Source organism: Lissotriton helveticus, chromosome 3_1, assembly GCF_964261635.1.
Source record: "Lissotriton helveticus chromosome 3_1, aLisHel1.1, whole genome shotgun sequence".
Lineage (NCBI taxonomy): Eukaryota > Metazoa > Chordata > Amphibia > Caudata > Salamandridae > Lissotriton > Lissotriton helveticus.
This window is the reverse complement of record NC_136061.1, coordinates 1,911,600,925-1,911,626,923: the sequence shown is the minus strand read 5'-3', so window position 1 is coordinate 1,911,626,923 and position 25,999 is coordinate 1,911,600,925. Positions and strand designations below refer to the sequence as shown.

General features: G+C 45.2%; 1 protein-coding gene across 20 annotated transcripts in view; it reads left to right on the top strand.

The window, feature by feature from the left end:
• Positions 1-25,999, top strand: part of NAP1L4 (nucleosome assembly protein 1 like 4) — a 1,123,813-nt gene that overhangs the window by 389,199 nt on the left and 708,615 nt on the right. The gene's annotated exons all lie outside the window — the stretch shown is intronic.

The window sequence follows — 25,999 nt, the reverse complement described above, 5'->3', positions numbered from 1 at the left end:
GCCAATGCATTTCGTCCCGTCTTGGGACTTCTTCAGGGCTTATTTTCGTTTGTTGATGTCCTTATTTCTGATGCATGGTATCTTCTCAATGGTTCAGGTTAAAAGATGTTAATCTTAGTAATATAAGTATTGATTACCAATACTTGGTTGCAGTCTGATTCATCAAGAATGGGTTCAGGCCCATGTCGGCCACCGCACCTAGTACATAGTTAGTTCATGAGCATAGTCAATCTTCGTGTGCAGTCCCCGCGTTCAAAATCAAAAATCCCAAGACGGGACGAAACGCGTTGGCTACTTTTGCTGGAAATGTATGTCACTGTTCCTAAAACTTACATTTTTGCTAAGGAATGGGAAAAGCAGGAAACTTCACTAAAATCGCAAACAATACTCAAGCCTCACTTGACCCTCATGAATAATTTTTCCACCAAGCAGTGAAACGAATATCAAACTTTTTTCTCAATAAGGTGCAGAGCGTTTGGAAAAAAGCGATATTGTGGCAGGTTTGTGGAAGCGTCCTTGACACCAGCAGCATCTTCAATGAATAATGCTTGCATGCACAATCCCAATAAGATGCAGAGCATTTTGGGAAAAAATTGTTCTTGAGACCATTTTGTGGAAGCATCGCTCACACCAGCACCATCTTTAAAGTCAAAGAACGCTTTATTCGATTTTAAGAAAGATTAAATCATAAAAGCACGAATCGTTAAAAAGTTACAAGGAAATTGCACTAAATTACAGAGCATATACGTGGGATTAGCCAGCAATAAAAACACATTATATTATAGATATAAAAAATAACATCAAATGAATATTAAAATGAGAGATATATTTCTATCATGAAGTTATTTACAATTTTAAAAAGGTCATAGGCTTACATGGTTTACCTAGAGCGGATCACTCCCTTCAAGAATTTGGCTATAACAAAATAAAACATGGGCTCATCAAGCAATTGTAACTTGATGAAAGCGGGTCGACATTGTCTCAGGCCCTGATGTTTTAAAATAGGCAATATCCAACTTTTCCTAAGTAAAGAATAACATTTCCAGAAGAAGATGACATGGATTGAAGACTGTACGGAAATATCGTCACAAGGGCAATGGCACAAGGTACGTGACCAATCATTCATCTTTGGGAAAGAAACCATGGTGTGAAAATTGCCTAGAGACAGAGGGGTCAACAGCATCCTGTAATAGTTCCCTGGGGTAGATGTTAAATACGGTTGTGCCCCCAATTGAGTCAGGAGCAGTTGGTTATCTCTGACAGATAGTTTCATAATATTAATAGACATTCTTACCGTATCCAGGTGATTTAAACATACTAGCTTTAATTCCTTTCTGGAAATACGACACAGACTATCGGGGTTACTAAAACACTCGGGGAAGCCTATGTCAGTTGTAAAATCCCTGATAAATTCAAGCCAGGGGATGTGGTTGGCCCTTTGTAAATTCAAGCAATCATTAATCAGGTCCCGACTAAGACCAGTCTCAGAACTTGATCATATTATGCCAAAGTCAAAGTGGCTGGATTTTAACTAAATCCGAAAGATAAGGTAATCCCAGTTCAGTGTGGCAAATATAGGTTGCTGTGCTATTTGGAACGACTAAAAGGAATTTCTGAAACCTATTCTCGACTAGCTGTAGGGACTCAACATTAGTATGACCCCAAATACCAGCACCATAAGTTGCCACAGGTAAGCACTTAGATATATAAATCATAAGCAAATCGTTAATTGGGCGCTTGCCTAATGTCCTTGCAAAATTTATCAAAGCCCATATTGCGTTTAAAAGCAAAAGGTGTCTGGTGTTAATGGCTTTGACCCAGGATCCCTTCATTTCAAACATGATACCCAGATAGGAAAAGTTAGTAGTAAATTCAAGTTTGTTTTCATTTATGTAGCTGTCTCGACACTTAACATTGCATTTACTACATTTCATGACATAGGTCTTTGCAATGTTAACGTTCAAATCTATCCTTGTCATGAAATTCACAAAACTTGTAACACTTTTTCGCAAACCTAACTGGGTACGTGACAGGAGGACAGCGTAATTGGCATATAACAATGCTCCAATGGGCCGTCTACCAATACATGGGAGGTACTAGCTTTCCCTTGCAAGGGTAACGCCCAAGTTCTTGAATTCTTTGTTAACTGTATATTTAATTAAAATCATTACAGTAAAAACAATAAAGTATAAAAAAGCTGAAAACAGTAATTTCAAACTTCTGTGCTGAGTAAAATTGAATACCCCTCCCCGAGTCCCACATGGTCTTTCCCCCAGCAATTAAGGACATGTTCTTGGTGCCCCCGTTTGTGCCCTTGAACTGCCCTCTGTGGCGCACTAAGTGTATCTCAAGGGGCGATGCTCTCTTGGAGGTGGTGCATCGTTAAGAGATCCCATCAGCTTTCCTCCACGGAGATTACCATGCTCTTCCCTGGGGTTTCACTATTTTCGTTGGCGACATTTAAGGCTATCCTGATTTGATAGATACATTTAGCCAGTATCGCTAGTGCCATGGTGTTGGTGGTTGATAAACACAAGGCTGATGCTTCGCTGCATGACTTCATACCCTTATTGATACAGATTGGGCACAGGAGTCGCCGGCGTTCGTAGTTAAAGTTGGGGGAGCAGCATAAGAGATGCAGCCAGGATTCCCTCTTGTAGGGGGACAGTCTACAGATTGTGGATTCTCCTCTTCGGGCCAATGCAGGATTGAATTCCGCAATCCTGAGCATGGTCAGCCTCATGAATAAGATTTTACTTCGGGCCTGTGTAGTGAGGGCCTCACTTAGATAGGGTTGTGCTTTACCTGCCGTGTAGGAATTGTTCAATGGATCTACTTTCTTCCTCGATCTTCAGTGCTTTAATTGCGTTTCCTAGGCTAATGTGCCAGGCCGAGCCTGGCCCCTCAAAGATTGGTCTCAGATGATTTTTTAGGGAGTTAGCCGGTGCCCTTAATATCCTTAGATATAGCTTTATAATCTCCCCCTGGCATATCAGATCTGGCCTTGCCAGGCCTAGCTCCAGTCTCAGCCTGGTTTTTCTGGCTGTTCTCGGTATATAACTTAAACAAAAACAATGCCTATGGTGAACTTTTTTAATGCTTAGTTGTCGAAAGGACACCACTAATTGTCCTTTCTTAGCCTAGAATCATGGTCATAAAGAGATAAATCTCAATTGGATCAAAGACTCTTGTTATCCTATATATATTTAAAGCTACATAAATCACTCGTAGGAGAAATATTAAAGCTGTTTATTATTTCTTTTAGCTTATTTTTTTCTTTTCTTTTTAGTACCTCATATGTTTTCAAACATATATACAAACCAAATATACACAATTTATACAATAAACACAAATGACAATTCAAAAATAACCAATTATGCTGGTCTAAACAGCCCACAATTATTTCAAATAGAAGGACGTTGACTTGTAATTATGTCACAGCATTCCCTTTATATATGGTCATCAACCAAAAACATATATAGGAGCTCAAAGGGTAAATTCTTTTCTCCCTCTAAAATATATCAGGCTCCCAAATCATATAATGACATATATTTTATCTCAATTTTCTTATGTTGATGCCTTATCATATACAGTCGACGCGTTTCAGCCTTTTTTCTACTTCAGGCCTCTTCAGGACTTTTGGGCAATTCAACCAATCTATTCCTTAGATCAACCTCTTTTAAAATTCAGTCCATACAATGGGCTCATTTTGTAGCTATTAAGGCGTTTTATGGGGAAAATTAACTTCGGTCCATCAGGTATCCACCTCCAGTTTCAAAGGGGTCAATGCTCACGTTTCAAGTAGGGCCGGCGTTTCCGAGGGCGCAGAAGTAGTCGGAGATTTGGTCCCCTAATTTACAGATAGTGTTTCATTTAGGTAACAATGTATCTGCCCTACTTGAGCATTGACCCCTTTGAAACGGGAGGTGGATACCTGATGGACCGAAGTTAATTTTCCCCATAAAAAATTGCCCAAAAGGCCTGAAGTAGAAAAAAGGCTGAAACGCGTCGACTGTATATGATAAGGCATCAACATAAGAAAATTGAGATAAAATATATGTCATTATATGATTTGGGAGCCTGATATATTTTAGAGGGAGAAAAGAATTTACCCTTTGAGCTCCTATATATGTTTTTGGTTGATGACCATATATAAAGGGAATGCTGTGACATAATTACAAGTCAACGTCCTTCTATTTGAAATAATTGTGGGCTGTTTAGACCAGCATAATTGGTTATTTTTGAATTGTCATTTGTGTTTATTGTATAAATTGTGTATATTTGGTTTGTATATATGTTTGAAAAAATATGAGGTACTGAAAAGAAAAAAATAAGCTAAAAGAAATAATAAACAGACTGTATATGATAAGGCATCAACATAAGAAAATTGAGATAAAATATATGTCATTATATGATTTGGGAGCCTGATATATTTTAGAGGGAGAAAAGAATTTACCCTTTGAGCTCCTATATATGTTTTTGGTTGATGACCATATATAAAGGGAATGCTGTGACATAATTACAAGTCAACGTCCTTCTATTTGAAATAATTGTGGGCTGTTTAGACCAGCATAATTGGTTATTTTTGAATTGTCATTTGTGTTTATTGTATAAATTGTGTATATTTGGTTTGTATATATGTTTGAAAAAATATGAGGTACTGAAAAGAAAAAAATAAGCTAAAAGAAATAATAAACAGACTGTATATGATAAGGCATCAACATAAGAAAATTGAGATAAAATATATGTCATTATATGATTTGGGAGCCTGATATATTTTAGAGGGAGAAAAGAATTTACCCTTTGAGCTCCTATATATGTTTTTGGTTGATGACCATATATAAAGGGAATGCTGTGACATAATTACAAGTCAACGTCCTTCTATTTGAAATAATTGTGGGCTGTTTAGACCAGCATAATTGGTTATTTTTGAATTGTCATTTGTGTTTATTGTATAAATTGTGTATATTTGGTTTGTATATATGTTTGAAAAAATATGAGGTACTAAAAAGAAAAGAAAAAAATAAGCTAAAAGAAATAATAAACAGCTTTAATATTTCTACTACGAGTGATTTATGTAGCTTTAAATATATATATAGGATAACAAGAGTCTTTGATCCAATTGAGATTTATTTCTTTATGACCATGATTCTAGGCTAAGAAAGGACAATTAGTGGTGTCCTTTCGACAACTAAGCATTAAAAAAGTTCACCATAGGCATTTTTTTTGTTTAAGTTGCTTTATTCCCAGATGCCTTTGGGTTATTCGGGTTCCCCGGTCTTTAAAAAAAAAAAAAAAAAAAAAAAGAGTTCTCGGTATATAAAGCACTGCCTTGTATGCCTTGACTTGGGGTGAGTAAAGGAGAACGTCCAATTTCCCGGGGAAGGCAAGGTGACCGTAGCTAATTGCTGGAAGGAGCTTCGCTCGTAAGACTGTCAGAATTGGGCTGGCGGATGGACTGATCAAATGCTGGCTTAGTTGTTTTAATAGATGTGTAACCTTGCTGGCCTTGGAGCTCTACTATTTTAGGTGTACGTTCGCCTCGGCCCGTTCCGTCAGCCAGAACCCTAGATAGTTGTATGAAGCCACCAAGTTAATTTGCACATTTCCCAGTTGCCACAGTGCATTCGTCTTCAGATGGTAGGGCCCAAAAATGATGACCTTGGTTAACTGTCAAGTTATTAATGATGTTAAAATTGTTTAATGCATTTAGGGCTCTTCATGTGGTACATTATGACTGTGTCGTCAGCATACTGTAACACTGGCAGCCTCACACTTCCTAATCTTGGGGCTACTAAACTGGTTCCTTTTACGGCCTCCCCCAAATCCGCCGTGTATAAGTTGAAGAGGATGGGGGCCAGCACGCATCCTTGCTTCAACCCATTCTCCTTGCTTATTTTGGGGGATACTGTGCGGGCACTTGTTTTGACCCGCACCCAGGTGTCCTCATATAATCTTATTGCCTTCAGGAGAATTGATGGAATCCCCCAGTTTTCTAACTTCCACCATAATCTTTTTCTGACTACTTTGTCGAAAGCTGTACTATAATCCACGAAGCAGCAGAAGAGTGGGGGATGGTTCTTCAGGGTTGCCTGGGCTGAAAGGTGCGCTATCGCCAGAACATTGTCCATGGCTGATGCCTGTGGCCTAAAGCCAGTCTGATGCAAGGGTATTATGTTTCTCTCTTCAACCCACTTCTCCAGTACTTTCAGTAGTAGGCTTGCGTATGACTTCGCTTCCAGATCAAGCAGGGCAATGAGCCTATAATTCGACGGCTTTAGGCGGTCTCCTTTTTTGAAGATGGGGACCAATATGGAACCCCTCCAAGACTCCGGGGTTAAAGCAGTCGAGAAGGTGTGATTGAAGAACAGGGTTAGGAGTGACGCCCAGAAGTCTGGTGCCAGTTCATAGACCGGTGCTGGAATCTCGTTAGGACCAGTGGCCCCATCATTCTTCATGCTCTTGATGGTTTTGATGACCTGTTGGGTGTTTTTCCGAGCTGGTAAAGTGCAATAGGCATCGGCCGGAGATCTATTACCCATGGAGACCTTGCCTGGGCTCGGGATCATGACTCCTGGCTTTATACTAGCTGGCTCGGTTTGCCCGGCTGGGTCCGCCCTACTACTTGTTGGGTCTCTGTTAGTAGGCGCTGTTACATATAGCTGCTTCACATGTAGCATCCAATCTTTTTCAGGAACTCCATGTCCGAGGCATATGGGCTGCAGACCACACACTATTGCATAGATCACCATCTGGTGGTGGACCCGGATGATTACACTTTGTTGTTGTCTTGGAAGAGTCTTTGTCTGTTGAATGACTCCTCCAGTAGATCATAGTGCGCATGGGCATCAACTCCATCTTCAGATTTTTTTTTTCCGCCATCGCCATGTGCTTATAGTTCGGTTCCTTTACCGATCTCTATTCGACTTCCAGTCCTACATCATACCATCGGTATTGTCTTCGACAGTAATTCCAGTTACCCGTGTCGAAGAAAGGCTTGCGCTTCTTGAATCCTGTGGTCGTCGGGGCCCAACTGCGCCATTGGGCCTTTGTCTCATGTAAAGAACACCCTTCAAGAAGTGCCCTCAGTGTGGACACAAATTTCCTCACACAGATCTTCATGAGGTTTGCAATCTGTGCTTGTCTCTAAAGCACGAGAGTAGAGATTGTGAGGCCTGCGCTTCGTTCCGGTCCAAGAAGACCATCGGGGACTGTCGAGCTCGAAGAGTTATAGCGCAGTCATCTTCATCGACACCAGACCTCATCATAGACGAGGCTCCGATCGAGGTAGAGTCTGAAGAACAACAGCAGGACGACATTGTTTCCGAAGCAGAGGATACAGCTTCCGGAACCGAGGATCGATCAGAAGTCGACGATCTTCTTCCAGCTCGTCAACAGGTTGTGAGTACAAGCATCAACCCTGTTCACCCCCCCCCCATACCGGGACAGGCTTCGGTTCCACCTCTACCTTCGGGTCCAGGTGCACACCGACCAAAACCTTCCGACGCCCCGCCTTCTGGCTCGACAACGAAGTCTCCAAAAAAGCCTCCAGTCGACTCGGGCTCAAGTCAGTCTGTCGGTCCTGACAAGCAGAAGGTCCTCAAACCAAAATTAACTCCGGCACCGAAACAGCCCTCAGTACTGAAAACGGTTGAGCCGAAGTCAAACGCAGCACCGAAAGACATTCCCAAGTCTAACAAACTGAAGACAACTCCGCTTCCGAAAAAAGTTGACCCGAAGCCTGCTTAGACACCGAAACACACTTCGGCTCCGAAAGTCGATGATTCCAAATGTACTTCGGGAACAACAATTCAGGATCCAAAAAGATCAGATCCGAGAAAGAAACATGATATTAAGTCTACGGAACCGAAGCCAAAATCCGCTCCAAAGACAATAGACACTGTAAAACCTACGCATTTCTGTCCCAAGCAGGATAAATCGGCACCGAAAAAGGATATTTCAGCGGAAGAGCTTTTCCACCCAGATCCAAAGCAAAAGGCTCTTCGTATTAATCCAAAGACTGGACATGTAATTACAGTGCCTGAAAAGAGGAAACCACCTCCAGTTCCTCTCAAAAAGCATGCTCAAACTTCCCCCATAAGAATTCCTTCACCTTTGCTAGAGATACCAATAGATATTTCTCCTGCACACTCACCATCCAGCACACAAAGCCCTATACCACAGGATGGTGATGACGAAGATAATTATTCCCATGGGGTAGAAAGTGAGCAACACATAGATGACACAGATGACCCAGAAAATATTCCTGGGCCATCAGATGATCCCAGGGAAGATTATAATGCGCCAGATGCACCAAATCTGCCACAAGATGACGCATAACCTTCTAGACCATCTCCCCCTGATGACACTATTAGGTTTACACAGCTCATTCATAGAGCAGCCACTTTTCATGGAGTGGACTTGCATACAGATCCAGTGGAAGAAGTCTTTATTGTTTGGTTACTCAAAACCATTACATTAACCCCCCCCCCCATACCGGGACAGGCTTCGGTTCCACCTCTACCTTCGGGTCCAGGTGCACACCGACCAAAACCTTCCGACGCCCCGCCATCTGGCTCGACAACGAAGTCTCCAAAAAAGCCTCCAGTCGACTCAGGCTCAAGTCAGTCTGTCGGTCCTGACAAGCAGAAGGTCCTCAAACCAAAATTAACTCCGGCACCGAAACAGCCCTCAGTACTGAAAACGGTTGAGCCGAAGTCAAGCTCAGCACCGAAAGACATTCCCAAGTCTAACAAACTGAAGACAACTCCGCTTCCGAAAAAAGTTGACCCGAAGCCTGCTTAGACACCGAAACACACTTCGGCTCCGAAAGTCGATGATTCTAAATGTACTTCTGGAACAACAATTCAGGATCCAAAAAGATCAGATCCGAGAAAGAAACATGATATTAAGTCTACGGAACCGAAGCCAAAATCCGCACCAAAGACAATAGACACTGTAAAACCTACGCATTTCGGTCCCAAGCAGGATAAATCGGCACCGAAAAAGGATATTTCAGCGGAAGAGCTTTTCCACCCAGATCCAAAGCAAAAGGCTCTTCGTATTAATCCAAAGACTGGACATGTAATTACAGTGCCTGAAAAGAGGAAACCACCTCCAGTTCCTCTCAAAAAGCATGCTCAAACTTCCCCCATAAGAATTCCTTCACCTTTGCTAGAGATACCAATAGATATTTCTCCTGCACACTCACCATCCAGCACACAAAGCCCTATACCACAGGATGGTGATGACGAAGATAATTATTCCCATGGGGTAGAAAGTGAGCAACACATAGATGACACAGATGACCCAGAAAATATTCCTGGGCCATCAGATGATCCCTGGGAAGATTATAATGCGCCAGATGCACCAAATCTGCCACAAGATGACGCATAACCTTCTAGACCATCTCCCCCTGATGACACTATTAGGTTTACACAGCTCATTCATAGAGCAGCCACTTTTCATGGAGTGGACTTGCATACAGATCCAGTGGAAGAAGTCTTTATTGTTTGGTTACTCAAAACCATTACATTAAAACCAGAGTATAAAATTACAAAAGTTAGATCCAGTGGAAGAGGACTTACTTATAGATACACTACTACTGTTGTCACATAAAACCACTACCACATTACCAATACTTAGTGGAGTGGTGAAACATGCACCAGAGGTATTCAAAGACCAGACTAGAAAAAAAGTATAATGCGGCTCCAACTGACCCAGCATACATCAAAGGTCAGCTGCCATTGGACTCAGTAGTATCAAATGCGAGAAAAAGAGCTAACTCGCAGACAACAGGAGATGCTCCACCCCTGATAAAGATCCAAGCTTTTAGATGCTTCAGGAAAACGCACATCTCATAAGCAGCCAATGTCTGGAGAATTACTAACACTCAAGCTTTGTTAGCGTGATATGATCAAGCTCAATATGATGAGTTAGAATCACTCATGCTACATTTACCAAAACAATATAAGACAAGGGCTTCTGACCTAATACAAGAAGGCAAAGTTATTATGAATACCTCAATCCGCTGTGCATTAGATGCTGCCGACACAGCCTCTAGAGCAATAAATACAGGAGTACTGTTGCATAGACATGCATGGTTACGCATTTCTGGGTTCAAGCCAGAAGTACAGGCCAGTATCTTAAATCAACCCTTTGACCAGCAACATCTCTTTGGTTCAACATTCATTTGATAAGGCACTAGAGTAAATGAAAAAAGATACGGATACAGCAAAATCTATGGGAGCCTTACAGACTCAGACCCAATGAGCGTCCTTTCGTCGTTCCTCCTACAGGGGAGCCTCTAAAGGGTTTCAAACTGACACCTCCTCTTCTTATAAAGCGCCCACCCAAACCTCACCCAGTAGAGGGTATTACAGAGGAGGATATAGAGGTAACAACAACAAGGGTAGAGGCAGAGGCAACAACAACAACCGCAATGCCTCTACTCCCAAACAGTGACTTCCCTTCCATCCCCCAAGATCTTCCACTCCTGTTGGGGGGAGATTACAACAGTTCCTACCTGTCTGGAACTCCATCACCACAGACAGGTGGGTAAGACAAATAGTTCAGTCAGGTTATTGCCTGGAGCTCACTTCCACTCCTCCAATAATACCACCCAGACACGCATCTCACACTCCTAAAACAAGAGGTTGCAGCTCTACTGCAAAAAAATGCAATAGAACTAATCCCAAAACATCATCAAAACACAGGAGTTTACTCCCTATACTTTCTAATACCCAAAAAGGACGGGTCCCTCAGACCTATACTAGATCTAAGGCCCCTAAACCTGTATATACAATCCGACCACTTCCATATGGTCACACTACAACAGGTTCTGCCGCTGTTAAAACAAGGGGACTTCCTTGCCACATTAGATCTCAAGGACGCCTACTTCCACATTCCTATCCATCAACCTCACAGAAAGTACCTTCGATTTGTACTAGAAGGTCAACATTACCAATTCAAAGTAATCACTTTCGGAGTAACTACAGCACCTTGAGTGTTCACAAAGTGTCTAGCAGTAGTAGCAGCACACTTAAGAAGGGACAACATTCATTTCTTCCCATACCTAGATGACTGGTTAATAAAATCCAAGTCATACCACCAATGTGTACAGCACAAGCATCAGACCATCTGCCTGTTACACAAGCTAGAATTCACAGTAAATCAAAAGAAGTCACAACTCCAACCATCCCTGTCTCAACAGTATCTAGGTGCCACAATAGATACCTCCAAAGCAATTGCATACCCCAATCCAGCAAGGATACAAAGTATGCAAGTTCTTATACAAAAATTCCAGCCATAACACTCACTACCAGCTCGAGTGTTCATGCAATTAATCGGAATGATGACATCTTGCATTTTCATAGTACCATACGCAAGACTACAAATGCTCCCCATACAAGAGTGCTTAGCAAGTCAGTGGAATCAGGCTCAGCAACAAGTAACAGATCTGGTGGTGGTGGACGACCGGACATATCGCTCTCTACAGTGGTAGATCACCAAAATCCGTTCCAATGGCCGCCGTTCATAGAGCCTGTTCCACAAGTGGTGCTAACCACAGACGCATCTCTCACAGGATGTGGAGCGCATTTAGAACAACACACAGTTCAGGGTACATGGACACCGCAACAAAAGATACTCCACATAAATCTGGAGTTGCTCGCAAATTTTCTAGCTCTAAAATCGTTTCAATTTACCTATCAAGCAAGGCTGTATTAGTCCGTACCGACAATATGACAGCCATGTATTACATCCAAAAACAAGGAGGAACACTCTCCTTACAGCTCTTCCGTCTGGCGCAGAGCATATGTAGGTGGGCCATTCCTCAAAAAATCTTTGTTAGCAGAACATCTACCAGGAGTTCACAATCAAGTTGCAGATCTGTTAAGTCGTCAAAGACAACAGATACACGAGTGGGAACTTCATCCTCGAGTTCTTCAACCTTTCTTTCACAAGTGGGGCCAACCAGAGAGAGAACTGTTCGCCACCCACTGCAACTCCAAATGCCCAAGCTTCGGCGCCAGAAACCCACACTTATTGTCCAAAGGCAATGCGGTATGGATGAGTTGGTCAAACAAATTTGCGTATGCTTTTCCTCCTTTCTCACTAATTCCGTTAGTGGTACACAAGCTACAGCAACATTCCCTCACATTGATTCTCATAGCACCAACTTGGGCCAGACAACCGTGGTACACCACATTACTAGAGCTCTTAGTAGTACCACATCAAAAATTAAAACTCTCTCCACATCTACTGACACAGAACCATGGATCGATCATGCATCCAGACCCAATGCATCTCAATCTAGCGATTTGGCTCCCGAGGTCTTAGAATTTGGATACCTCAATCTTCCGCCTGATTGCATGAATGTCATAAAAGAAGCGAGACGCCCCACCAGTAGAGCATGCTATGCAGCCAAGTGGAAAAGGTTTGTTGTGTATTGCACAAATAATATTAACCCATTAAATGTTTCCATACAAAACATCAAATGCTACCTGCTCTATCTACAAAGCTGTAATTTAGCATACTCCTCCATCAGGTTACATCTTGCTGCTATAGCAGCCTACCTTCAAAACAGACAACATTTGTCATTATTTAGAGTACCTGCCATCAAAGCGTTTATGGAAGGACTCAAAAGTATATTTCCTTCCAGAATACCACTATCTCCGGTATGGAATTTAAATATTGTTCTCACTATACTTATGGGTCCTCCATTTGAACCATTACATAAGCGTGAGTTACAGTTCCTTACATGGAAAGTCGCTTTTTCATTGCTATTACCTCACTCACAATAGTAAGTGAGATCCAGGCAATAACAATTCAAGAACCATTTATCCAACTCCATCACAACAAAGTGGTTCTTAAAACAAACCCTAAATTCCTTCCAAAAGTCATTTCACCGTTCCACCTCAACCAATCTATTGAGTTGCCAGTATTCTTTTCTCAACCACAAATAGTTGTGGAAAGAGCACTACATACATTAGATGTAAAAAGAGCGCTCCTCTACTACATTGATAGGACAAAACCGTTTCGTAAAACAAAACAATTGTTTGTGTCCTTTTCTCCTCCCACAAAGGTAATCCCATTTCAAAATCGGGTATTGTAAGGTGGATTGTTAAGTGCATTCAAATCTGTTACCAAAAAGCAAAACGCACTCTATCCATTCCCCCTAGTGCTCATTCCACCTGTAAATTAGGGGCATCTATGGCATTCTTAGGAAATATACCCCTAGATTATATCTGTAAAGCAGCTACTTGGTCTACACCGCACACATTTACAAAACACTACTGTGTAGATGTGCAGGCAAAACAACAAGCTACTGTGGGCCAGGCTGTACTCAAAACATTATTTCAAACTACTGCAACAGATACAGGTAGTCGCCGCTAAGGGAGAGAACTGCTATGCAATTGATGCAATAGTGTGTGGTCTGCAGCCCATATGCCTTGAACGGAAAATGCTATTTACAAGTATGCATCTGTACTTGGCATGTAGGGCTGCAGAACCACACAAGCCCACCCACCTCCCCGGCTGCCTATATCTCTTCCAGAAATATCGTAATTAGATACATAATAAATGGACATCTTTTTCTGTACTCGTACAACGCCATCATTTCCCCAATGGCGAAAACAACCTGAAGATGGAGTCAATGCCCATGCGCACTACGATCTACAGGAGGAGTCATCCAACAGACAAAGACTCTTCCAAGACAACAAAGTGTAATCATCCGGGCCCACCGCCAGATGGTGATCTATGAAATAGTGTGTGGTTCTGCAGCCCTACATGCCAAGAACAGATGCATACTGGTAAGTAGCATTTTCCTTTCTCTTGAGGGTCCTCGATTGCTCAGCTGGTTTACATGTCTCCAGAGTTGTGCTGGGTTCTTTTGTTTGATCAAAGATAAGACTTTGAGCCATTCGCTTTCCATATTGGCTTTTTTGTATTCCCATAGTGTCTTCCTTAAAGATGACTTCAGCGATGGGGTGCATGGCCAGCCAGCCAAACATGGCGGACACAACTCGCTAGCTCTCCGTCCCCAAAACCCCTAATTATCCTGACAATCACTGGTATCCCCCGCCATCTACCGCGGTGGGAGTACCTGAGTGGGGGCGACCCACGGATGTGACCGATTACCCCTGACTGCTCTCTTGTGGGATCCGTAGCTAGAAGCGTCTCCGTGAGTGTTCTGGGCGGAGACGGGGTGATCGGTTTCCCTAGCCAGCTTCAAAGTTGCTGCGTTAGAGTTTGCAAGAAGATTGCTGATGACCGGTGCCTGAGCGTCTCCCCCCACGTTCAGCTGCGGTGACCCTGGACCCTGCGCAGGCTCGACGAGAAGTCATGCAGGAGTGAGGAGGCTCCGCAACCGCACAAACGTGGTGCGTGCCTGGGGCCGCGAGTCTGCCACCTGAATTGGGCATAATCAGCCGCTAACGACCGCGAGCGCCCCCTTGCTGTGCAGAGATCATGGCTGGTGGCTGTTCGCGCGAGCCTGCTACGAGAAGGGGGAAGGGCGCTGCCGTAGCTGATTGGTGTCCCCCCTGGGAAGAACTGTGATAGCTGAGCCACGGAGCCACTGGCAGCAACCGCCGCAAATGCAAGCAAGTGGGCGGCCTGATACCAACGGAATCTCTGCCTACTCCCGCAGCCTGCCACCACTCGCGCATCACGAGGGACATCTGGCCTCGCGCCCTGAACGTTGCAGGAGCGCTAGGGGTCTGTGAATGCTGCCCATGTGCAGCTGGCCCATTTCACAACCTGCCGGGCCATCAGCGAGGTGCTACAATACGGACAGACCCCTTTCCTGATTTGCCCCGTTGTGAGGCGCGCCTGGACTGTGTGAGTGCCACCAAGAGGTACCTGTTGACTCTTAACCACCCTGAGGAGTTACATAACAGGGCCTCAATAGGAAACACCGGCATAAACGCTAGGATACACAGCCCACCTGTGAGCTTCTTTCCCTCCCACGCTGAGACTGGTGCTGCTGAGGTGAACCTCACTTATACTGACTGGGTAGAAGCTGGGACAACACCTGCCTGACTGTCGCCATGTTGGTTGAGATGGTAGAAGACGGGCAAACCTAACTATAAACAAGGAGGTGCAAAGTGTCCCGCGCCACGGTGGTAGAAACGCAAAGCCGCTGTGTACGCGGCGGGTCCGCGGGACCCTCCCACACACCCGCGCCTGTGGACGTCTGATGCCCAGGACTGTCTAGACACACGCCCAAGACAATCAGACCCAATGCTGGAGCGTTGGAAAATCAGACATTGAGAGGGAACTTTCCTTCTACTAACAAGTGAGCAGACCCGAGCGGGCCCCCCTTTCACGCCCGCACAAGATAGAGGCCACAACCAGAAGATTGAACACGGGAGCAGGGACAGTGCACACACGCTCTCTCTGGCGCCCGCTCACCTCTGATCAACAAACAGGCCACTCCATACTCCTGGGTCTTTTACGCCAGTAAGACAGCTACACTGCCCCGATAGTGGCTAAGCACACTAGAGACTAGTAATGGGCCGTTTACGCACAGGCACCCAGCAACCCAGTACGCGCACTGGAAACTCAGAATCTATGGCAGCGGGAGGTGCCGCAGACGCGGAAATGCAAGAGCAACACTCGCAGCCAAGCAGGACTCTGTTCTGGCAGCTGTGGAGAAGATGCGATCGGCGTTGGATGAGACCCGCTCCTCGCAGCCCTCCAAGACCTGATAGACTGTGTCCACGACCTGGAAGACAAGGTAGAAGATGCAGACGGACGCTCGCCTCGCAATATTATCCGCGTAGTGGGACTTTCGGAGGGAGAGGAGGGACGACGACCAAAGGAATATGCTGAGCGTTGCATCCGCGATTTACTCCCTACTTGACACCCTGTCTCCTCAATTTGTGATCGAGAGAGCGCACCATGTCCTGGCACAAAAACAACCACCGGGAGCCCGCCCACTCCTCTTTAAAGTACTCCACTACAGAGACCGGGACTTGATCCTCTGCGAAACCCGCAAGCTGGCAGACATAAATTTCGGCAGCAGCCGGGTTATGTTCTTTCCAGATTACACAGCGCAGGTCCAACGCCGCAGAAGCGCGTTCGCAGCTGAGAAAAAGAAACTCGGAGAACTCGGACTAATTTATTCTTTGCTATTCCCTTCTAGACTCTGTATTGTAAAAGGAACAGCGCACTTCTTTGATTCACCCACCGAAGTCTAGGACTGGATAGAGGAGTCTGGAACACTGACGGGGCCCAGGCCACCTGCGAGAGAGGAACCCGGCGGGCCCAACAGGAAACTGAACCGTCGAGGCAGGCACTACCGGCATCGCTCAGGAACACCCGCGAATTCCATAGCTCCTGCCCAACACAAAGGATGGCGGAAAGGCATGGGGCACTGCAAGTTGCCGCAGCGTTGGGTACAGCACCGCCAAGTTCGGACTGCCAATCCAGCCCACCCAACTCCTCAGATACTGGGAACTCAACGCCATACGGACTTGAAGACCCTGAAGAGTTTCCTCTGCCAGAAGTTACACCACAAACAGCTGATGACATCATATGACACCATCCACCTGCTCAATGCGTAGCGCAGCGCTGATTCGCATATTGCCGCGTGCAACACACCCAGCATCATGCGGGACAACTTGGTGGGTCCACAACCCTCTCCCTCGCACTGACAGGTCGAGGGGATAGATAACCACAAGCTGACATTTAGGGGCAACCCACTACCTACCACGAATACACGGCGCACACCCACACTGCGCATCAAGCTAATAAATGGTTTCTTTTAGCCCTAGTTCGGGCTTTATGGTTTGGACGAGCCTCCACTTGGAACTCGCCCTCGTGGTTATACATAGTTTAGTTCGCACACCTTCCCTGTTCTTAACACAATTGAGCTGGAACGCACCCCTGCAGGTCAGACTGCTACACCTTGGCCCCCCAACACTATCCGAGTGCTTTTACACGAGACCTATGGTACAAATTCATATAATCACATGGAACGTGCGTGGCATGCACGTCACGCAGATACTCTATCTACGCCGCCGGGTTGCAGACATAGCGCTGCTCCAGCAAACACCCATGTCCCAGGTGGAGCTAGGGCGCCACCGGCACAGATGTAGAGGTCAAGTCCATGGTACCAGGTAATCTCTGCGCATGCGCGTGGTGCTCTCATCTGGGTGAAAGCGGGGGTTACATTCACGTGTGATGAGGCACTAACCAACCCAGCCGGTAGATATGCATTCGTGAGCGAGAGACTGAATGGTCAACCGATCCTTATAGGGTCCATGTATGCCCCAAATGTTAACCAGCCTGCTTTCCTAGACGACCGTACAAGCCTCCTAGCAAGGTGGAGCGGAATCCCCTGGCTCCTGGGAGGAGACTTTAACTCTGTGCTCGATGTTGGCCTAGATAGGTCGTAACCCCCCCCCCACACCCGACTCCTCCCCCTGTCCAGAACTACAGCACATTCTAATGCACAGTCTCTCACTAATTGGCTGGCGCACTGGGCGCTACTAGACATATGGCATGGCATTAATCCACAGACCCGAATATACTCGCACTACTCAGCAGTGCACCCCCTACACGTACATATACTCACACTAATCAGCGGTGTACCGCCTACACGTATGCCTGAACAGAATAGTTGGCTCCCCTGCGCTGCTACCACTAGTCCACCGCATAGGATATATAGGCCGGACGCACTCTAACCACAACCCCCAATTGCTGAAACTCACCTGTGACCCTGAACGCCCCCTGCCCCCTCGTGAAGACTCCAAACTGCTGCACTCAAAGATCCACCATTTCGCTCCTCCCTAAGCACGGCGATCCTTGAATACTTCGAGCTCAACGAAGACACAGCAGAAGACACACTAATAGAATGGGAAGCATGCAAGGCAATGATACGGGGACACTGCATGGGCGCTACATGGAACATACACAAAACCCTAAACTCCAGCCTGAATACAATTGAACTAGACCTACTGAGACATGAGACAGGAGGGCAGGGGTGGGGACAGTTGCAGTCTGGAGACACTGCGGATGCAACAAGCTGAATTAATGGAACGCCTCCGCTGCCATAATTATGCTGCGCACACGGCTCGCACCCATGCCACAGCTGACTGTGTGGGTCGACTCCTGGCATGGCTGATTCGCCAGGAACACACCCGTACACCAATAGTGGTGCTGCACGACAACACAGGCCTCCTACAACACACACAACTAGACATCCACACAGCTCTGATGCAACATTATCAAAAGCTCTACCAATCCCGAAGTCAATATGAACCGCACGCCCTCACAGCTTTCCTAGAGCGGGTGCAATTACCAGATGCGACACGAGAGCACGATGGTATACTGGACGCACAGATCTCAGCAGAAGAGATCAGAGAAGTCATTATGTTCCTCGCTACGGGGAAGACTCCGGGGCCCGGCGGACTCCCGGCAGAATACCATAACACTCAAGTGTTACTGGTGCCCCGTCTTTGTGACCTTTATGTAGCTGCGGTAGACGCGGGACGGCTCCCACCAATGCTGAGTGAAGCGCATCTGATTTCGTTCCCCAAGCCTGACAGAGGTCCAACAGACATGGGGTCGTACCGACCCCTTGCTCTGCTCAATACCGATGACAAAATCTTAGCGAAAATCCTAGTAGATAGGTTGGCACAAGCAGTCCCCGATCTAGTGCATACAGACCAAAATGGCTTCGTGCCGTCCCGCAACACCTCATTTAATTTGTGCCGCTTTTTTAAAGTCGCAATTTACTCCGTCTGCGAATGACCGAGAGCGGGCTGCCTTGTACTTGATCTTGAGAAGGCATTTGATTCTCTTGAATGGGATTATATGTTTCAACCCTTGAAAAATACAAATTGGGCCTGACTTTCTGCAATTGACCCGCCTCTATACCAACCTTGTGGTCAGAGTAAAGCTGGGGCTGTATGGCTCCACTGCCATTCCAGTAAGACGGGGAATGAGACAGGGCTGCCCGCTGTCTCCTCTTCTCTTTGCGCTCTCTATGAAGCCGCTGGCGGAATCACTAAGAACACAGCTACATGATGGCATACTACTGGGTGATGGCACCCACGTGGTGTCGCTATATGCTGATGATCTACTGATCTACCTGAGGGACATCACTCCGGTGCCAGAACAACTGACTCACATCCTCCGTGATTTTGCTACTGAGTCGGGATTAAAAGTAAACGCTGCTAAGTCTAAACTATATTCTATTAAAGACAACTGTTGCGACCCCGGTCTATTCCTTAAAGGCGTGAGAGTGCAGGGGATTGCGGACACATTCCGATACCTGGGCATTAGGGTGTATCGCCAACCACTGGACCTCTTAGACGGTAACCTAGGCAGAGCACTGACAGCCACGAAATCCCAGATGCAGTTTTAGAGTACACTCCCTCTCGCGGTGGCTGGTAGAGTGTCACTGCTCAAAATGGTGGCTCTGCCAAGATTTCTGTACTATTTTGCCAATCTTCCCATCTGTCGTGCTTCCTTTTTTGCTGCTCTATAGAAGATTATAAGGGATTTCATCTGGGGTCCCAATCGGCATAGAGTGGCAATTAAAAAGCTATATTTACCCACCGATCAAGGGGGCCTGGCGGTGCCCTGCTTTGAAGACTACTACCTGGCAGCCCAACTTCAATGGATTGCCAGATGGATGACACAGCGACCACACACCCATCTTACACGCTCCCACAGATCTTGCGCTCTTTCACCCCGGCGCGAGAATGCGACCCCTGAACCCCTTTTTCTGAACGTACGTCGCATACAGGTGTTACCGTGGAAGCCTCTACCTGACCCGAGACACAACACCTTACGCCCCTGAGCTTCCTCTGGAGGACACCCCTGCAGGTCGAGCAACACTTACGTCTACCACACTGCAGCTCTGGCACGATGCTGGTGTACAAACGCTAGGGGATCTCTTTCGGGATGGCTCACTTATTCCGTACACTACTCTGGTGTCTGGCGAGGGACTCCCGGCAGGACAATTCCTACTTCACCGGTCACTGATAACTACACTTGCAATGAATAGGGGGGATCTGGCAGTAGAACCGCAAACACATTTTACTGTGCAATATTTGCACGTCATGGAACGAGGACGACACCTAATGCGGTGGTTTGCGGCTTCATTGCGACATCACGCAGCGGTAAATTTAGCCCCCCTCCGACACAAATGGGAACAGGACTTGGGCCAACAACTCACAGATAGAAACTGGGAGAAATCGCTTGCTAGCCCGGTACAGATCCCAAGACCAATCCAATTCTACATTGTGCAGAGAGCGTACCTCACACCAGCCAACATCAATAGATATTTTCACCGCACCGACTCAGCCCGTCTCAGGTGTGCCACTGTAGATGCGGACTTAGTGCACATGCTTAGGGGCTGCACCAGACTGGCTGTGTACTTGGAGGGAGTGGCGAGCATACTCTGTACCTGTACTGAAAGAGAAATACCTTTCGACTGGTCCACGTATTTGCTCCACATGTTCCATAAGAAGCGCAGTACTAAAGTCACCTCCAGATTCCTGGACCTAGGCATTGTAGCAGTGAAAAGATTAATTACTAGAAGGTGGAAAGCACCTGACCCCCCACACATACAGTCATGGAGGAGTTCCACTCTGGCGTGGGCTAGGGCAGAAGGTATAGCGATCCAGCGTGAGGAAATCATGGGCCTCAGGAAAATACCCACATCCGCTATTGGGAGGCATCCCGAAGTCGCTGCAACAAGATAAGGATCAGCCTGACCAGACCACACATAACCCTGCCCCGATTGAGTGACTCCGCGCATGCGACGCACAGACACACCCTCATGGTCCCTTACAGGCACTAAACTCGGCAGCAAATTGACACTCTGGGGTGACCATGTTTTGGTCACCAACCACCACGGCAACATATAAGGGCCCACAATAAACAACATGCATACGTGCAGCAACTAACAGCTGCCGGACGCTACACCAGTTTTATTCCAAGTTTTGCAACCCGTCTCCCCCATGTATTGTCCCCCCCTCCTTTATTAAATGCACAGTATGCCAGATGTACCTACCTTGAGCTGGGAATGGCGTAGTACTTACTACGTAGCACATACTAATAGTGAATACTGTAATGTGATGTATGCGATGTTGCCAGACAATTGTAACATATATAAGCCGACGCATTATTCAAGTTACTGCAAAATCTTTTATTTACGATGCATCATATTTGTAAGATACGATGAAAAAAGATGTGATCTGTTGCTACGTGTTGTAGCAGTATGTTTTACTTATTGAAGTCCCAATTGTAAAACCCGCAAAATCAATAAAGATATTTAAAAAAATGACCTCAGCGATGCAATTGATGGTCCCTCTATTTGACTACCCCCTCTTTTCTTTTCTGCGAGGGCCTTACGCAGAAGCCTTTTGCATTCTCATATGTCATTGTTTGGACAGGTGCTTCCTGGTCTCAATTGCCCTTTCGGTCTCGAGTTTTGGGACTTGGAATTCCCGAACTTGATTTGTAGGTCCTCAATAATGTTCTCCCATCCTTTTATGGGTGAGGGCTCAGCGGGCAGGCTCCCTTCCTGTTTCTAGGCCAACCATGTTGGAAGTGTGTTCTCTGTCTTTTCTGACCACTTGATCCTCCCCAGGGCACTGTGTTTTTCCACCCTACTGGTCTCCCCAATAGGTTGGTAGATGGTAGCTGGTGGAACTTCCAGCTGAAATGCTGCTCTTAATGGCCTATGATCGCTTTCCTTCCGAGCTGCGACTTCAAAGTCTTCCATTCTAGCAGCCATCTCTTCACTGGCCATGATGTAATCAATTCTTGAAGCGTCCTGAAAAGTGAGCTGAGGATGCCAAGAGGCCGAGCGTGCTTTTTTCAGTACGTGGGTTATTGTCAGCTTATAATTGTTGAGAAGGTTGTGCAAGGGAGCTGCCCTGCCTGAACACCGAGGGAGTGATTCTGTTTTGTCAAGATCCCTCAGATTAAAATCCCCAGCTAGAATAGGCTGATATGATTTATGTTTGTTTAGCAGGTCTTCAAGGCTCTATGTCAATGCCTCCAGCTGATCTTTCATGAGGGTCTGTACAGGATTGATATAACAGTTTATTAACAACAGGCGCGTATGTTTGTTAAAATTCAGACCTCTAATCTGTAGGGCTTGTAGTCCAAAAGAGTTCGAGTTGATAGCTGTGGCTGCGAGTGCACATTCATATTTTATGAAAACTGATAAACCACCAGCTGGAGGGCCAGAGGTTCCGTTTTATGGCTGGGACCTGGTGTTCGTAGTACCCTGCCAAGGAGTGCGGGGACAAGGCCCATGTTTCTTGGAAATAGATTATGTCCCCGCTTTCCAGAAACTGCTTCAGATTTTCGTTTTCACAGATTTTGCTGATCCCTGCTATGTTCCAGGAAATTATAGTTAATTGCTGCTTGTGGATTAGTCCTGGCCCAGCATCTCCTCTGACAGGCTGACTTTTGTTGTAGTTAGGAATACTGTGGCCTCCTTCTTGCGAGTCCCTTTTGATCAGAGATAGATGAGGTGGTGCGTATAACCCGATGATTGTTTTGGCATGAGATTCTGATACTCATTAGGTTTCTTTGGCTGGAGGTGCTTGGTGGTGGGGTTGACTTGTGCTGAATTTCCAAAGGCGGGGAGGCCGGGGGGACATTTTTACCACAGTTTTTTTGTTGGTGAAGATTGGGTAAAGATGAGTGACTTTTGTGTCCCCTTGTATGGGCAGTTCATTGATCTTTGATGACTGCAATTGTCTCACGTTTAGCTTTTTCTTTTTCTGTTGCTTCTTCAACTTCTTTTTTGCTCTCCCTGATAAGGAGGGTTGGTGTGTGTCCGTTGTGGATGAAGTATGTTCGGGCAGGTCTGTTCCAAAGGCGTCACTGGCCCTGAAGTTTGAGCTTTGTGAGTCTTTGGGTATTTCGGGGCCGCTGACAGGAATGTTTGTCGTGTGCTCTGCACTTTTGCGGTTATCGCCTGTGTTCTTCTGTCCTGATGAAACCCCTGCTGGCTGTGTTGCATTTGGGATGTGACTGTTGGGCTTCGCCCGATCTTCTGTGTTATTTAAAGTCTGTGCCTCCATGCACCCTTTTGCTATCCTGTGTGGGTGGTGTGGTGAGCAAAAGAATGATGGATTAAACCCAGATCCTTGTGACTGGGGGTGAATGTTTGCATTGTCCAGCATTCCGTCCATCAATTGTTTCTTTTGCATATGTCGCCCTAAGTGAGAAGGGTACGCCCAGATGGGGGGCCCGTGCTCACTACACCACTGGATTCAACCTAGCCTGGCTGATGAAGGGTGGTGCCCTGCAACCAGTCCCAGGATACTTGTTTCCGGTCCAGGGAGGACCTGGCTTGGCGGTTCGGGCTGGACTGTTCCCACAAGGAACAGGGTCAAGACTGATTTGCATATGGCTGGGTCCAAACTGTGATGATGTGGTGAGCTAAAGAATGATGGATTAAACCCAAATCTTTGTGATTGTGGGTGAATGTTTTCATTGTCCTGCATTCCGTCCATCAATTGTTTCTTTTGCAACTATTTAAAAACCGCATACTCCATCCAGCTCAGTGGTTATCATTATCGTCTCTTCTAAAATTGTCAGCATCATGTGCCTCACGTTAGTGTGCATCAAATCCTGACAGGAAGCATTCTTCCCGGGGAGTCGTGCAAGTGCTTGATTCAAGATGGCTGCCTCCTGATAAAGTTTGACGAGCCAGTCTTTCAACAGTGATCATTTTAGCTGAATTGAGGGTAATGTACTTGTATCTTGCCTCACCATAACTCATGTTACATGTGGTGGTTAAGAAATGGCACTTTCTAGACTGTTTCAACTCCTGTAAAGTTGCCTTCAGAGTTCACTGAGGCTTCATCTACTCAGTTGTCCAGATTCTTGTCAGGGAAAGTCTAGTTACTCCAGGAAAGGGTGCGGTTTAGGCCTTTGAATGCTCCCACAGCTGGTATTAGCTGCTGCACCTGAGGTCATTCTTTCTTTTGACCCAGTGTTTTTTTCCATCTTACTGAATTTTCTATTTCTCTACATTTTGCTGATTTGGTTTGCAGTTTTCTTTCAATATGGATGGGGAAATAGTATCTTCTAATGCTAATAAGCACAAACAAACCGCTCCACTGCCTATTAACCCCTCCCACTCTTATGACGGAACCGCTCCATCACGCCCCTCAGGTGGGCTGTGCTGGTGACGGCGCGTTCTATTGAGCAGGCGTGGCCGTGACTGAACCGCTCCGTCACAAGCACAGCCCACCCGAGGGGCGCGACGGAGCGGTACCGTCATAAGCGTCGGAGCGCCACGCGCCCCCCCCCACCCCCGCTCCTTAGCGCTGCGGCGGAATTGCAGCCGCAGAGAAAGGGTTAAATCTAAAAAATTGTTGACTCTTATGAACCTTCCCTTCAAATTTTTTTTAAGAATTACAAGCTGTTCATTCAAATACTGATGGTATTGTTAGTGAGATTAAGAAGTAAGATATGGCTGATCTATTTATGAAAGTCGGACAACAAAATTCAGATACGAGACAGTAAATCTATGATTGACCAATTACTCCCCATTACAGAAAAAATTCTTCCTATCAACAAACCTTTCCTGAATTCGGAGAATCGTAAAAGAGCATATAAATGGAGGATTTTTAATTTACCAGAAACATTAAAGGTACTAATTGCAGAATATATCTTGAACTATTATTGACTGTGTCATTTGAAATTGATAAAGCACACCGTAGCCAACCCCACCTTAAACCAGGTCAGACCAAACCCAGACAAGTCACATTTAACGTGCCAAGCATAACCCTTCTGTCATGATTAAAAAACTGCTCTAGAAATGCCACCTCTATTAGTCAACAGTCCCCCCCCAAAAAAAAATGTTCAAGACTTTACAAAAGAAACAGCTGCCATACGTAAATAATTTACTGCTCCATGTTCCAGAGTGAAAGTATTCTGGCTTTAAATATGCCCCTTTTGACCCTTCTAATATGCGTATTTGGAAAGACAACATCTCTAAATCTTTTCACCGCCATCAGGATCTCCGAGCATTCCTTGACTATCATTATCTTCTTTCTATAGATACATCAGAGCTTGTCAATTGATTGTTTATTGGTGGCCTCATCATTATTTCAGTATCCCTTTTTGTGTATTTACTGATTATGGGCTTGTTTTTACTAGCTTATCTTGTATATGTGCATATGTGACTCACATCTAGGATTTACATTTTCTGTTGAGGTGTCCATGTTGTCTTCCATATTTTCTGTTTTCTCTCTGTTTGTTACTTTCCAAAGCTGCTTCTGTGTCCTTAATTCAGTACAACTTGTCTTGATCTTTGGTTTCTAACTCCTCTTTCTCTTTCTTGTTATTATTTTGTCACTTGGATACTTCAAAACAAATTAAATTTGTATCTCAATGTTGAGCGTTTAGGACTTCCAATTAAGCTTGTTAAAATATTCTATTTAGCTAGACGCAAAGCTGGTATTTGTTTTCTCCTAGAAACTCATGTTGTAGATCAAATATTATCTTATATTAATTAAAAACGGGTCAGGAATATAATTTCCTCTCCAGCAAATGGTAAAAATAATTGAGTTGCGATCTTGTTCTCAAGGAAACTCCAAATGCAGATTTTAGACAAATACTCTTGATACTGATGGTAGATACTTATTTGTTAAAGTTAATTATTTGATTTTTTATGATCTCAGCTACTATATCAATTACATCAAATTGGAACGGTGCATCTTTTATCAGTACATATCTGGTGGTCCTGGGTTATTTTGACTAGACGAGGTACTCATTTTTCCCTTAATGGTTATTCTCCTAGTGACGCCTTCTATAAACTGTTTTGGAAACACCTGTTGATTAATCTAGTTCCTTAAAACGTATCTGTCACTATGTTTTCATAGTCTATATGGATTAATCTTAAATGTTTTTTAGCTAGATATGTAAGAGGTAGCTATTGTTTGCTCCTTAATTTAATGTTATACCAATGCACATCATATGAATATTTAATATTTCTTTTTACAGGTAC